Raw genomic sequence first — 15,268 nt, 5'->3', positions numbered from 1 at the left:
ATATTTTTATGACTCAATTTTATTTATTTAGATTATATTTAACCAGTTAAAATCATGTTGAATTTGTAGATTATATAATGTATTCGTTTAGGCCATTCAACTTTAAATATTGTAGTACAAAACCAAAAAAGAAAGAAATCTATATTTTAATTTAAAATTTGTCTAACGTTGATGATAATAATATTTGTAATAATATAAGCTAAAGATAAATTCAACTTTTAGAAAACGTTTTTGCTTGAAATGATTTAAACTAAAATATATAACATGCCTTGCCTATCCTATAATTAAATCAAATAAATTATTTTAAAAAAATAAATATATTTACAACATTGTAACTTTTTAAAATAAAAAAAGCTTAATATTTAAGATTTTTTAATTAGTTTTTTATAAAAAATTTTAACTATCTATATTATATACGAAGTAAAAACAACAATTATTTAATCCTATTATACAACATTTTATAATATATATTATGTATTGTATACTATACAGCAAGACATTTGGATGTAAAAATATTAAAAATAAATTTACACGATTAGTATACCTATACAGAACTTTCGCTTTTACTGAAGTACAAATGTATAACTATTGCATTCATATTGAGTCATTAAATATACATTTCAGTCTACTATTTCAAGTACCTATTATAAATTCATACACGAGTATTTGTTTTTAAAATGAAGAAAAAAACCGTCGGGATCCGTGACAAATACTCACAACACATAAGATAAAACAAAATGTGTTTCTATAATAAATATGTATCTTACAGTCATCCTTTGTTCCCTTTTAAATTAAAATTATGCATTTTATTTACGTAGGTACTAAGTTTTTGTATTTATGTAATTTACGCTGCATAGCAACCCATGATCAAATCGATATTATATTATAATATGTACAACATTCATATGAATCGTATGATGCAGTCAAAACAAACCGTTAATCTAATTCAAATTTTGTTTTCTTAATGAAATGTACTTATGATATAAATATGCGCATATTCATGAAATTACTTTGGTTGATAATAAAATTGAAATTAATTACATTTTATAAAACTGATAGATAATATTATTATGTATATTGTATATTATAATATACTAATAGGTATATACTATTACCATTATTTAGATAAATTAGCCTATATCCTAAAAAATTTCGTTATCTACTAGTATTACTGAAAGCTTGATGGAAAAATAATGTTTGCATAACAATTATGTGCAGAATATAATACCTTAAATCAGTTATACTTAATGACTTGATTATTTTTTTAAACAGCAAAATGTCTACACTAATGCATCGAAACCATTAAACTTATGCGCAACACAAACCATAAAAACTATAGAATGTAATCAGTGGATCTTATGAACATCGAAGAAACTAGTAATGTAAAGAAAACCAAAATATAAAATAGCAAAATTTTGATTAACCATCAATGAATAGAATATTAAATAAATCCACCTTAGGAATATTAATTTAAATATTTTATTGTTACAATTCCTTAATATTATGTACATTACCTATATACATTTATTTTAATCCTGTACTTAGATAGTATACACTACCTAAAACTTACTCAAATATTACTTTTGAGACTTCTCATTTGCTAACTGATAGATATTTTCAAATAGAAATCATTTCATATAATTGTTGATAATTGTATGTACATATTGAGATACTGTGATACAACATTATTATCCACCTCCAAACATCTCAAGTGTCTGAAGTTAATTATTATTTTTCCCATACTAAAAAACCTAACCCTATAAATGTTTTTACTAAGCAAAAGAATCAAATGCATTATCACATTTACATTTGTATTTTAGTTATATTTACATAAGAGTGAACAGGTATATTTTAGAAAAGTTTAATTTTTTAGAAATTAAATATTTGCAAAATGTAATGTAGGTATATGCTAATTTTAAAGTTTTGTATTATTGACAATTCTATAATTGTTAGTATTTAGTAAACCGGTGGTAATTACTATACACTTTGGATGGAAATTGAAATTATTGATGAAAACAATACTTTTTTAAATTGAAATTATTGTTTTTAAAATACTGAAATTAAATTGTATAACTTAGAGACTAGAGTACAATTATTCTTTTTTAAAATTATTGATAAACACATATAATCATTTTGAATATAGAGTGAAAATGTTTTTTAGTTATGAACATTAAAATTTAGATGAACGAAGTATCAGACAAAAAATTTTCGTGACTTCGCTACTCAAAGTACTTTATGTACCGAAATTATGAGTTAAAGGGTCTATTATAGTGTATCAAAATGTATTATGTATTTGGTTCATATTTTTCTACTAAATGGAATTTGTTTACAAATTATAATATAGATAGACTTTTAAAAGATAACTAAATAAAATTTCACCAGTTATTTTATATATTTTTACATTTTATTTTAAAAGAATACTTATTTTAGACCATTATTATATTTGTATAATTTATTTATTAGTCACAATATTTAAACAAATAGAGACAACTAAAAAACTTAAATGGTAGTTTAGAAATGCTCCAATAGGAAGAAAATGAATAGTTGCTTCAGGTAATAATACCTGAAAAACATCTAATGGTAGCAAAAAATAAGTCGGTAGTATCTTTATTGTAATATAATAATAATAATTAATAATACAAAAAAAATAATATTTAGTTGAATTAATAGGTATTAATTATTTTAGTTTATGATGTCACTTATCCGAAAATCTAAAATCATAATGAAATGTAATATTGTTAGAAATAAGTAGGTACCCTTTTGAGAGAGGTTTGTTATGAAATTTGTTTTTGTAGTTTTATAATACTATTCACTATAGAGAGTGATTATTTTATTAAAATCAACATTTTTTTTTATCGAATTTAAAAAAAAAAAAAAACTTAAAAAATCGAAAATTTCAGTTGTTTAAAAATAGCTTAAAAGAAGCCATAATATTTTGAAAATTTAACTGTGTATAAATACCACTAATGTAAACATTTAGTGAAAATTGCATGTACCTATTTATGTTGATCCGTTTTTGAGTCACAACTATGTAAAAAAATCGATTTTGTCGAAAACTGGTTTTGCGTAAAAATTCCCGTTTTCCCGTCACTTTATGGTTTTTCCCAATTTTTTTGAAAACTACTGAAAACTTCTTACTTTTGACCTCTATAATTCACCAAGAATATTCACTTAGCCATTGGAAACTATCCCTGAAGTTTTAAATTGAAGCACTATTTTGACAAATTATGGTATAACTACACAAACACAAAAAATTAAAGGCACATCATTGTAATATCAATACATTCATCACTTCGTTCACAATCTAAAACAGTTAAAAACTATAAAATTAGATACGTATTTAAGTCAAAAATAATTGTTCATTTATATTTTTATGAATATCGTTTTTACATTATTTATACAAAGTAACTAATTATTTTATTATACAAATCTAATACCACGAATTGATCATAATTCTGATGACTTTTTTGAGTAATAAAAAAGAAATGTAATAAACTTTAGTGTACAGTTTTATGTAGATTCTAATACGATATTATGCTAGTAAACAATCACATATTATAAATTATATTAGCTATATAAAGCTACAACTTTTTTATTAGCTAAATAACTGTTATAGTTTATACCTAGTCTGTTTGGAATGTTGCAATATTTTACAATATGCCAGAGAAAAACATTATTATTTAATTTAATCGTAGCAAAAAAAAAAAAATATTTTTTTAAATTTATTCATAGACTACCTTATTTGATGTACCTAATTGCTAATCAACATTTCCAGAAATGACACCCAGAAATTAATTTAATAATGTGTGTCAGGAAAATTCGAGGAAAAGGGTAAAGTTTGAATTTAAAATAAATATATGAATTATAAAAATTCATTAACAAAACTGTACTTGGTTTTTTTCGTTGTGACAATAGTATAATGGAATTTAAAAATGCTTTACACATATAAATCATGCATATTATTATGTATGGTGTAAAGTGTATATACATCATATTATATTATGGGTCAAACGTACTGTTTACAGTTCATAAACATTAATGTAAATACAAAGACAAAAAAACTTTTATAATGGAGAAATAGTTTTCACACAACAATAAAAAACTACTTGAAAAAATAGCTGAAATGTTACACGAATCCCACAATCTTTCACAAGTCATAGACATTTAGAATTATTTAATCATTTTCTTGATATTCGCGAATAAAAATTGTATAAACAGTACAATTTTTTATTGCGTCTTTATGCGTCTCTTTTACAAAATATATACTATTATTATTATTATTATTACTTATATAACATAATAAAATTAAGTACAACTATACAAAATTAAATAAAACTATTTTATTTACAATAAAAACGTTTATAATATGTACATATCAACGATAAAAATAACGTTACTAGACTACATTTGATTTTCTTTAAAATAGTCGTCTTACCAATAGGTAGATATTTTTTTAAAGTTTTTTTTTCTATAAATTTTAATAAAAAATGTTTACAGGATCATAAGCTTGAAAAATTATATTAAGTTCTTAAAAGTTGTTATTTGCGAATAAGTATGCTTCTAATTTAAAAATATTATTTACGAGTACTTGAAACTTCTAACACTTTCACGGTATATTGTTATATTTTATTCACAGAATAACATATTTTCGGAAAAGATTATTTAACCCGTACTTACAGTAAAATAAATTACTTTCATAGCAATATCAATTTGAAATACACTTAATAATATAGTCCGACAAAATCTCAGAATCATTTTCGCATGCGATAATGCGTGAATAAATTCAAATTTTACATACACGTTAGATTAGGTTATTACAATGACTTACTCAACGATGAGTTAGGTACACTTGAAACCTACTGTACCTGCAGTGGCGTATTTACAGAGGAAGATTAGGGAGACATATCCCCCCTTCGAACACTCCTTTTATTTTTAGCATATATAATATATATGATAATAGTTATATTTTTTTCACTTATCACTTTATTAGTAGGAAAAAAATGCTAATACGTACGGTATCGACTATTTTAGATGTATCTCCCTCCACAGAAAAATCTTAAATACGCGATTGTACTGTATAGTAGAGCGGTTACATACTTATTACCCCTACTTTAATATTGACCTTCATTTTAATTTATTGTTAATTTCATGCACTATAAAAATTACTAATAGTTTTAAATGTTTTAATTAAATCATTAAAAATTACTATTTAAATTCAGTATAATATAACATAATATATAATATTATATTATGAACTAAATACAGTAGATTCTCGTTATGTAGAATCTTAAAGAAGATAGAAAAAATTTCGAGGTGTATCGAGTTTTATTAAAAAATTAAAAAATAAAAATACGAATAATACGAATGCTTAAAAGTTTAAGTACATAATACTTAAAATATTAAAATAATTTAAATGACTGAATAAATATATTTTTTTTAAATATCTGTCATTAAAGTTTGCTTGATATTACTTTTGTCTGACAAGACGTCTTCAAAATTAGATAATGCAGAAAAAGCCTCATATTCTATACCTGTTATAGTAGTCTCAACTAAATTCCTTAATGTCTTTAAAGCATGTTTATTGTTTAGCTTGTTGAATTGTAACTTCAAAAGCAACTTCCTCCTTGTTTTGTGGCTCAACTTCACTCTCGCTGAGATTAAAGATGGTAAAAATATGATTTGTGTACTCAAGATAACGAAAAACGATTAAATGTTAGATCGAGTTATCGAGGGAAAAATGTTATCAAGTGTAATTGCAGTTTCAAGGGAAGTTCATTGTAGTTCGAGATACCGACAAATTTGAGATGGCGACGTTCGACATAATAAGAATCTACTGTATACAAAAAAGTTTCATTTTTGAAAGTTTTGGATGCGGACTTACAGATTTATGTTTGATTGGAAAATTGGGAAATGTTTAAGTTGGTTTGATTTTTAGATAGGTGCTACTTGAAACTTCTACCCAGAACACTGCTTCCGTTAGCACACCAAAGTATTTTAAATAATTTCATACGAGACACGTGTAACGAATGCCGTCTATCACCATCGCACATTGTGAACGAAATTAAAACTCTTCTGGTGAAGAGAAGACGTTACTCATGATTCGTAACACCAATGTTTAATCAGATTCTCTGTAATGACATTGAAAAAATATTATAGTATCAAAAAAACCGGCTGTCACGTACTCACGTGGATCGAGATCTATGTGTATCATAAGATGGATTTTGAAAAAGTTTAATAGTGTGTAGATATGGTGTTATCATCGTTATCATTATCATCATCATCATCATCATCATCATCATCATTATTATTATTGTACACGCACGTAATGTTATTTTTAACAACGGACGCGAATAACTCTAAGCTAAAGAGCTGTGTAAAGCTCGTCGATTATAAATAAGTATGTCTCATCATTTTTTATATATACGATTCACACACATATAAGATACAAGGTAATTCGAAAACGTGGTAAACCGCATTCACATTCATATTATATCCTTTGATTGTGCAATTCATTTAAAATATTATGATTCCAATCAACTCACTTAAACTCCGAATTTAATAACTCAATCGCTATTGATTTAAATTTAGATTTAGATAGATACATCAACACTTCTAATTTTATAAACTTATACTTAAAAAAAAAGTAATTGTAAATAGGGTGGTAGTGGTTTGAAAAAAATAAATTTGTATCGGACTGGAACATTCGCTAATTAATGGAATATAAAACTAAGTTTTTGGCAATAATATCGTCTTTAAATGAAGATACTAAATATATTTAAAAAAATAATAATTTTAATAAATGCATTATCTAAAATAAGATAAAATGTTAACGCACATGCACATGCTTGATGAATTACTATAATTCATCCTATACGAATAATGTTACAAAGAGTATATATTATTAGTAGCCCGCCGGCACCCGACAACCGATGTTCGACGACAATCGTATACACGTCCTCAAGGCTCAAGCTCCTTCGCTTAAAATATTAAAATTTATTCTCACTATAAAGCGGAAGAAATCATCTTATATACAGTCTCTATTTTCCACTCATCTCATACATACTATACATCCATACACATATATCCATTATTCGTCCACAAAGGTGAAGTATACATATTATATGTATTTATGCTTTAGTTTAATTATGGTTACGATCTCAAAATTATAACTGAAACTATGTAATATTATGCATTTGTAAATAATGTTACACGTGTAATCACAATTATTCAAAATGAGCTATTACCTATATATTTTGTACTAAAGCATAAACATAGCTAAACATTTAAAAACAAAATAAGACTTAAAACATTTAAAACGAATACAAAGTACATTGTATAATTTTAATGTTTAGACTTATTGCTTAGGTAGTTAGGTATATTAGATAAAATATTATAATTTATAAATAATAGTATTGCAAATATCGAAGTATAATTTATTATTAGCAAATTTCTATTATATTTTTAAGCTATAACAAACTATCATGCATACGTAACTTAAACAAATAATAAAACATAATTTTAATCTTGTAAAGATTGTTATGAATTCAGAAATGAAAGAAGGAGCTATTGGTTGTATGATATGTATTTCATATAACATGTGTTCTTTGTTTTGGATTTACGCTTTGATTTCTTGAGTAAGTAATTAAAAATCTCTACAATACTATTGAAAATTAAACAATACTATATAGAAGATGATAGGTAGGTACATCAAACATGATCATCCTACTTTTTATTTATTCTAACTGATTTTGTAAAATTTTTAACTGTACTTAAAAAAAAAAGAAGAACCATATTATAAAACCATATCTTCAAATTTGTATAGATCGGTTGTACCTTCAACTAAATAATTGTCTTATGGGCTATGACGATATAAACTTCTGTTTTTACTTTTTTTCTAATGAGCCTTTTTTACTGTTAATACTAAATAATTTTATATATTTCAAATCCATTAAAATGGACCTAAAACATTCAAAAACTGCTCGTTCGATCATAAATTTTTGTATTTTAACATTTTAATAAAAATAATATGTTATATAATTAAAAAGTTTTTATCTCTGCTAGACTCTTTTTAAACAGTACAAAAAAATCTCAATAAATTGAATGTATAATATATTAATATAGTAATTGATAGTTTATTTTAAAATTTAAGTGTATTTAAAAATTCCAAAAACCAGATTTTGAAAAACTGCATTCTTGGAGAAGAAGAGGGAGCTTATTTAGTTAATCTTCCTGTATACGAGTAAATTAGAAACGGAACACAGATGTTATTTTAGAACCCTGCAATATTTATAGGTTGGATTAGTGCAATATTAGTAAACTTTAATAGTGATACTATTAGTAAACTTTTCAATATTATCCACAAGATACAACGAAACTATGATAATACTTATTTCCACAAAACTGATTGATTACATAATATTTAATAATTTAAATTACTGAAATTAGGTTAGGTTAGTTATTGCCATAACTCAGGTATAAACTTATAAATTTTTTCATAATATCCTTATTATTATATTTGTATTTTCGTAATTTTTAATTCAAATTAAGGAAGTTATATACATTTGTTTTAATGATATAAATTACAACAGGCATTTTTTATACACATTTGAAAATAATATTTTATTATAATATAGGGAAAAGTTATAAGTGTTATTTAAATATAATATAGCCATTGAACATTATTACTATTTTGTGTTATTGATTGTCTCGTATTTATAATATATATATTTTTTCCATGAATTTCCCTGCGGGGTAAACCAACATATTGTTTCTTTAATAGCAATATATAGACAAATGCAAATTATGGGAAATCGGTACATATGTAGGTATACAATACACATAATATTATATTTTGCATGTACACATATTATAATGTATACCGCCTGGAGTAACGATTTTGTTATAATTTTTGGTATTTAATAGCCTGTTCGCTCTGTTCGAACGAATATAACCACTTTGCAAGTTCAATTCAAAACTTCGTATAACTATAATTATACACACCTTTTTTAATCACTGAGATAAAAGATGTCGCCTGGCAATCGTACAAATGCCAGTTCAAAACCTCGTTTTAATCGACCGATCACGGTTTTGTGGCCAGAACAACGATCTAGTATTCTAGTCTTAAGATGTTAATATATGATGAAGGTCGGTCAAAACTCAAGAAGTTTATTTTATGTAAGGTTAAACCTTCAATTGCATAAATTGAGTTGAAAATTATAGAATAATAAGTTGGCTGTATACTACAGAGTTCGTAAATTTACGTTTAAGCTCCTGTAAAAGTTTTATTTTTATTTCACACAGATAATATTATATTAATAACAAATATATAATATTAACAAAATCATATCATGGTTATTTCGATTGTCGTTCATGTTGCGTTTCTACAACTATATTACAACAATCCAATATTAATATAGTTATTTTAATACATATCTATACGACCATACGTATATAATATTATGTATTTCTATAAATTATAGGTCATTTTTCACCGACACGTTTTTGCCGAAAAATGGCACTACTATAATATTCATTATATTATGTTCTATATGTCACCGATATATGTAACCAAGCCAGGGCCGCCATTTCGGTTTCAAAATAGGGCTGCCAATTTTTTCTATTAACGGGCCACGGTTATAACGATGAAAATTGAAATGTATCCATGTAGTGGTTACTTCAGACTTTTACCAAGGTTAAAATTCAATCTGCAAAAAGCTTATAATAATAAAAATAGAACCCTAAGCTACCACTTGTGAACTTTTAAGATACTTTTTTGTCATTATTATGCCGTTATGTTATTTACATTACATTACACTGTAACTTTAAACTCAATTTAAACATTTAATAATAAAACCATAATTTAAAATGACCAATATCACAAATCAAAATTAAATCTTTAATTAAACAAAAACAAATTTAAACTCGAGAAAATAAAACTCGTTTGTCGATGTAATAAAACGATTATAATTACACTAATATTGTGTAGGTACGCCATATCACCAAAATATGTTCAGCGTTATTATAATATTTCGGATGAAAAGAAAATATTTTTATTTTTCATGAACATTTAAATATAACATACCAACCATATCATAGGTAAACAAACTAATATTGGCTATGGTAGTACCATTGTTCTATGTTACATTTCGATGCATTCCGTTCCCGTATATCATTGAATATACTAACCTGCACATGACCACAACGGAAGCAATAGAGTGGATCTCAAATTTGGATATCCAAATCAAAAATTATACCATCTTTATCTGAACCAAATTTTATAAATATTAATATTATTATCCTTATTATTTTAGTTTCTAAAATTATGACTTAGTTATGTTTTATGTATAGCTAGCTGAACCTATGCATTTCGCAGTCCGTTAAAAATCCTATCTCTTACATGCCTCAAACTGTGTGCTAAATTCGTTACCTGTGATTATGCTAGCAGTATAATTTTATGCATAATGTATAGATAACGGTTAAAATATACTGAGTAACGATATTAAATTTAGTTTATCATTATGTAATTTTATTCGTTTTATCGAGAAAAACCTAACAATTCATTTTTTTTTTTTTTTGTACATTGTCATTTCACCTGGAATTTCGTTTAAAATGGTGATATCGATTGTATTTACATCATAGTTTTTGGCAACCAATATAGCCCATGCACTGAGTCACTGACTTATTGATTTTATGCTCAATTTAGGAAAACTTTGTCAATTAACTCGTTGGTCGTTGCTGTTGTTTCACAGAAATTTGTTGGCAATGTGATGCATTGCATTTCCAGCAATTGTTTTGCGAAACCATCGGCTAATGCATCCTTTTGTAGATGTACATGCACATTTATCTTAAGTTCAATTTATGTACGTGTTGCCATAAAAATGATGATTTTAGACATGCATTTAGCTCATCAGCTGTTGTTGAACGTGGTGACAATAAAATGAGTTCGCCACCGAAGAACTCTTGATTCCTCGTACATCTCTTAGTGCACGATCAAGTGCTTCCAATGCTTTTTTGTGCGCAATAGTACATTCATCCTATATCATACATAACTTAAATGCTTGAAGTACTGTACTCATTCATTTTCGTTTTTTTTTGATATTACATGTTGGTCTTTCTGTGATTTGCTCGTTCAACGGCAATTTTAGTGCTGAATACGCGTACGACCACCATCTAGAATAATTGCTTCGATTTCTTTCGTACTAATTATTATTATTATTGAAACTAATAGTAACAATTTATAAACAAAAATTTCCATCGTAAATCTTAAAATATCTGTTTGAACATTTCCCGAGGTTGGGCCTATCACTTTTTAACTTAGTCTATCTTCTGCTAATAGGTCTAATATATCTTTGTACTAAATTTGGTCGCAATCGGTCCAGTCGTTAAAGAATGCATAAAGAACAAACAGACAGACAGGAATCCATTCTTACACATACTAGCGCACTTCGTTGCCCGTTAAAAATGCCAACTCTATATTATGATTTGAACTTTAATTCTTTTGTTATTTAATATTCGATTTAACGGTGTTCAAAACTTAAACATTTTCATTGACCATTTTGAATCTCAAAAAAACTGTTCAAGCACCACTTTAAAATGCTTTCTTATATTGCCCGGTTAAAGTATTAGAGGAACCACTATTCGGTATTCCAAATTTCAAGTTCGTATGTTATGTGGTTTTTGAGATACAGCGATCAGTGAGTGAGTGGTAATTGGATTTTATACATAATAATATTATAAAGATAAATATAGATATTAGTTGTTAATGTTCAAATGTTTTGGCATACGATAAATACATTGAATATTAACGTTAATATTTTAAAATTATATCACTAATAAATGGTATAATGAATAAAATCACAATCTTAGAAGTAAAAAAGACCATGATAAATATATTTTTAAATTTTAAACCATCATGGTTATCTTTCAATATTTTCTATCACATTATTTAAAAAACACTTTTATATTATATTTAATTAATTGAATTTAACTGATACATCGGTGCCACCATAAAATTGAGTATAATATAATGTAGTAAGTGCGGGAAAAAAAATGTATACACTGCGCCCCTAAACCAAGTACATAATATATTATTATACACTGTAGCCATGTTTACACTTTCTAATAATTCCTTCGTCGTGCTACTGGCTTTTATAAATCATATAATAATAATATAGTCAGTACCGTAGTTACAGGGAAAGGTTCAGGTTCCCTTTTTTTTCCCACTGAGAATTAAAACTACGTGTTCTCGTAATTATTATGGCAAAACACAATTTTATGGCGATCGGCTGTGTTGATATTTATTTTATTTTTTTATACAGTTTTTCTCTAATCGCCAGGGAATTATTGTTCGAGTTTTCTGAATTTGTTTTCATACGAACTATGGTTTTAATATATATATTTGAACAGCCTGTCATTACCATAATGATGGAGCATAGACTAATAATAATTTATGGTTGTTAGTACCTAAATGTTTTCAAACTGTAAATTCGCATTTATTTATCATCTGCTTGAATAGGTGATAGAGGAATTTTAGGTTATAGTATATATTTTCAAATCGACTGGTTCTATGGGTATTCATTTTGTTTTTGATATAAGACGTATTCAATTTTCAAGTTAAACATGTCGAAAAAATTACAATTGCCTATATAGGAACTTAATATAAATTTAGGTATAACTACAGGTATATTTTATTCTAAAAATAGTTTAATTTTAATTGTAATGGTTTTACATTTTTAAATAATATCGGTTACATAAAATATAGGTATTGTCGTTAATACTTTTTTCAATGTTCTAAAAAAATTATCTATATTTTTTTGTTAATTCTTTTAAATAAAATAACTATATTTTTTTTTAGAATACATATATTGAAAAAATGTATATCTTATAGTTTAGTCATAAAAAGTTATAAATATGTTACTGCAAGTAACAACTTTATAATTTAGCTATAATTATAAATATTAATTTTGAATTATTTGTAAGCTATATCTTTATATTTTGAGTTATAAATTATAGGTTTAAAGTATAACTATTGTCTGTATTTGTAATGAAATAGTAACATGTGAATCATACAAATATATCTAGTTTTGAGCTGAAGGCTATTGCTTATAAATTGTTTAATAAATAATCCACCATTAATCAAAAAAATAAATAATTATTATTTGTAGGTATTTTTTTTTTTTACCAGTGATCCATTATTATAATATCGTTTTATAAAACAAAATATTTTTCTAAACATTTATATACGTATAGGCGTATAACAAAAGTGTAGAATAGAAAAAAATTTTTTCGTTTATATTAAGCAATAAAATTAACAATGGGTCAGTGGTATAGTGAAGCGTTTATCTTACAATTTTGTAAATCGTTACTTTTCTAAAATAATTTGATGACAAAAATAGTTAAAAATTAAACTGTAATAAAAACTTTTGTTGTATACTTCTATAATATAGTTATTTAACTGCTAGAATCATATCAGCTTATTTAGGTTATGGTAGCTAGGTACTTTAAAACGTCGCTTTTCGTTTTTCGGTGAGGGAATAGGAGCAAAAATTGAAATACTTATTCTGTATAAGAGTTTATAATGTCCATATTATACCTTTGAATTTTGTTTACAAAATGTTCCTCTTTAAGGATCACACTATTTTCAAATTAATTTTTTCACATACTAGCGCAGTGACTACTCTAATATTCCAATACGGTTGTATATGTATAACCAATTTTGTATTTTTGTGAACATATATTATACTATTATACATTTATTAATTAGTTATATAATATTTATGGTGGTTATAAAATATTTAAATTAATTAATTTCAGTGTAAAATTGTCAAATACTTTTGTGTCCTCAAACATTCTAGCTTCAATAAATTTGTTTTATTTGTTTGACATTATTATATTGTCTAACATATCGTTTTTAATTATCATTTATTTCGATGTATATTTAATTCATAAAATTACAAATACCTAATAAATATTCCTAGTTTACACACTCTCAAAAATCAAATTAAATTAATTGAATAATAGTAATATATGCAAATATAGCTTTGATAGGTTAACAATTTCATATACTATCTTATACATTCATAGATTGATCTTAGGTAGGATAAAAATATTATATTATTCATAAGTGTATACTTACAATTTTTTTTTTTTTAATCCCACAAATTGAAACAAGGACGAATTAGTAGTCTGCAACTCAATCGTATTTTAGATCAAATGTTATCTTATAATTAAATTATGTATATGAAAACTTCTTCTGCTACTTCACATCTGTCACGTATATTTTAAAACTTTAATACTAATGTCTAGTGTAGTATAAATTAGTTTAAGCTCGGTTTCTTGAAATTATGTTTAACAACAACATAAAAAGTTGGTAAGAAAAAAATTTAAAGTTTATACAATGTATAATGATAATATTCTTTATTGAGCAGGTAACTAATGTAAAATTAACCTTATAGAACCTAATTATGTCTATGGCTCATTACAAGTTACAAGTTTTGAAAGTTGTTTTAGGTTTATTAAGCTTACTTCTTTTTGAATTATCGATATTGATCAAAAGTTTGTAAAACAATGTTAAATGACTAGTTTTCGAAATGGTTTAAAAGGCTAAGCGCTATTAGATTAAACTGATTTACAAAATGTTATAACTATATATACAGGATATAGTAATACACGTTTATAATTACATACCTATTATTTACATTGATTTTCTAGAAATAAACATATATATTATACAATGTATAATATATACCTAAGTATTATCATTGAACCATTTGAATTCTAATGCTTATTAATTAATATAGGTATACTTTTATTTTAAAATTATGTCAAAATACGCAAATTCCATTCGATTTGACATCAAATAAATTGGAAAATTGACAAGAAAATTCCTGTGATACTTAATATGATTAAATATAATTTTGGTTCGTAAATAATTTTAATAAGTCATTAAAAATGTTTTCATCATTTAAATACTTAATAGCAGTATTTGAGACGTGAACTCTATTGATTAAAAAAAAAACAATGTTATTTTAATTCGAAATTTATAAATTTTGTTAGATGCTAGTGTAATAACGCAAAAAATTGATGAACTAACTAACTAATGAACTGACTAAAATTATTAACTTCGTAAAAATTATATTTATTCATATAATAATATTTAGATGTGATAGTAGGTATATAAAAATTATTATTCTAGTGCATGATATTATGATTTTTTTAAATAATAAAAATAATGAATAGGTATAATAGGTACACCGTGGAACTTAATTAC

This window comes from Aphis gossypii, chromosome 2 (genome assembly GCF_020184175.1).
Source record: "Aphis gossypii isolate Hap1 chromosome 2, ASM2018417v2, whole genome shotgun sequence".
NCBI lineage: Eukaryota > Metazoa > Arthropoda > Insecta > Hemiptera > Aphididae > Aphis > Aphis gossypii.
This window is presented reverse-complemented; position numbering follows the sequence as displayed.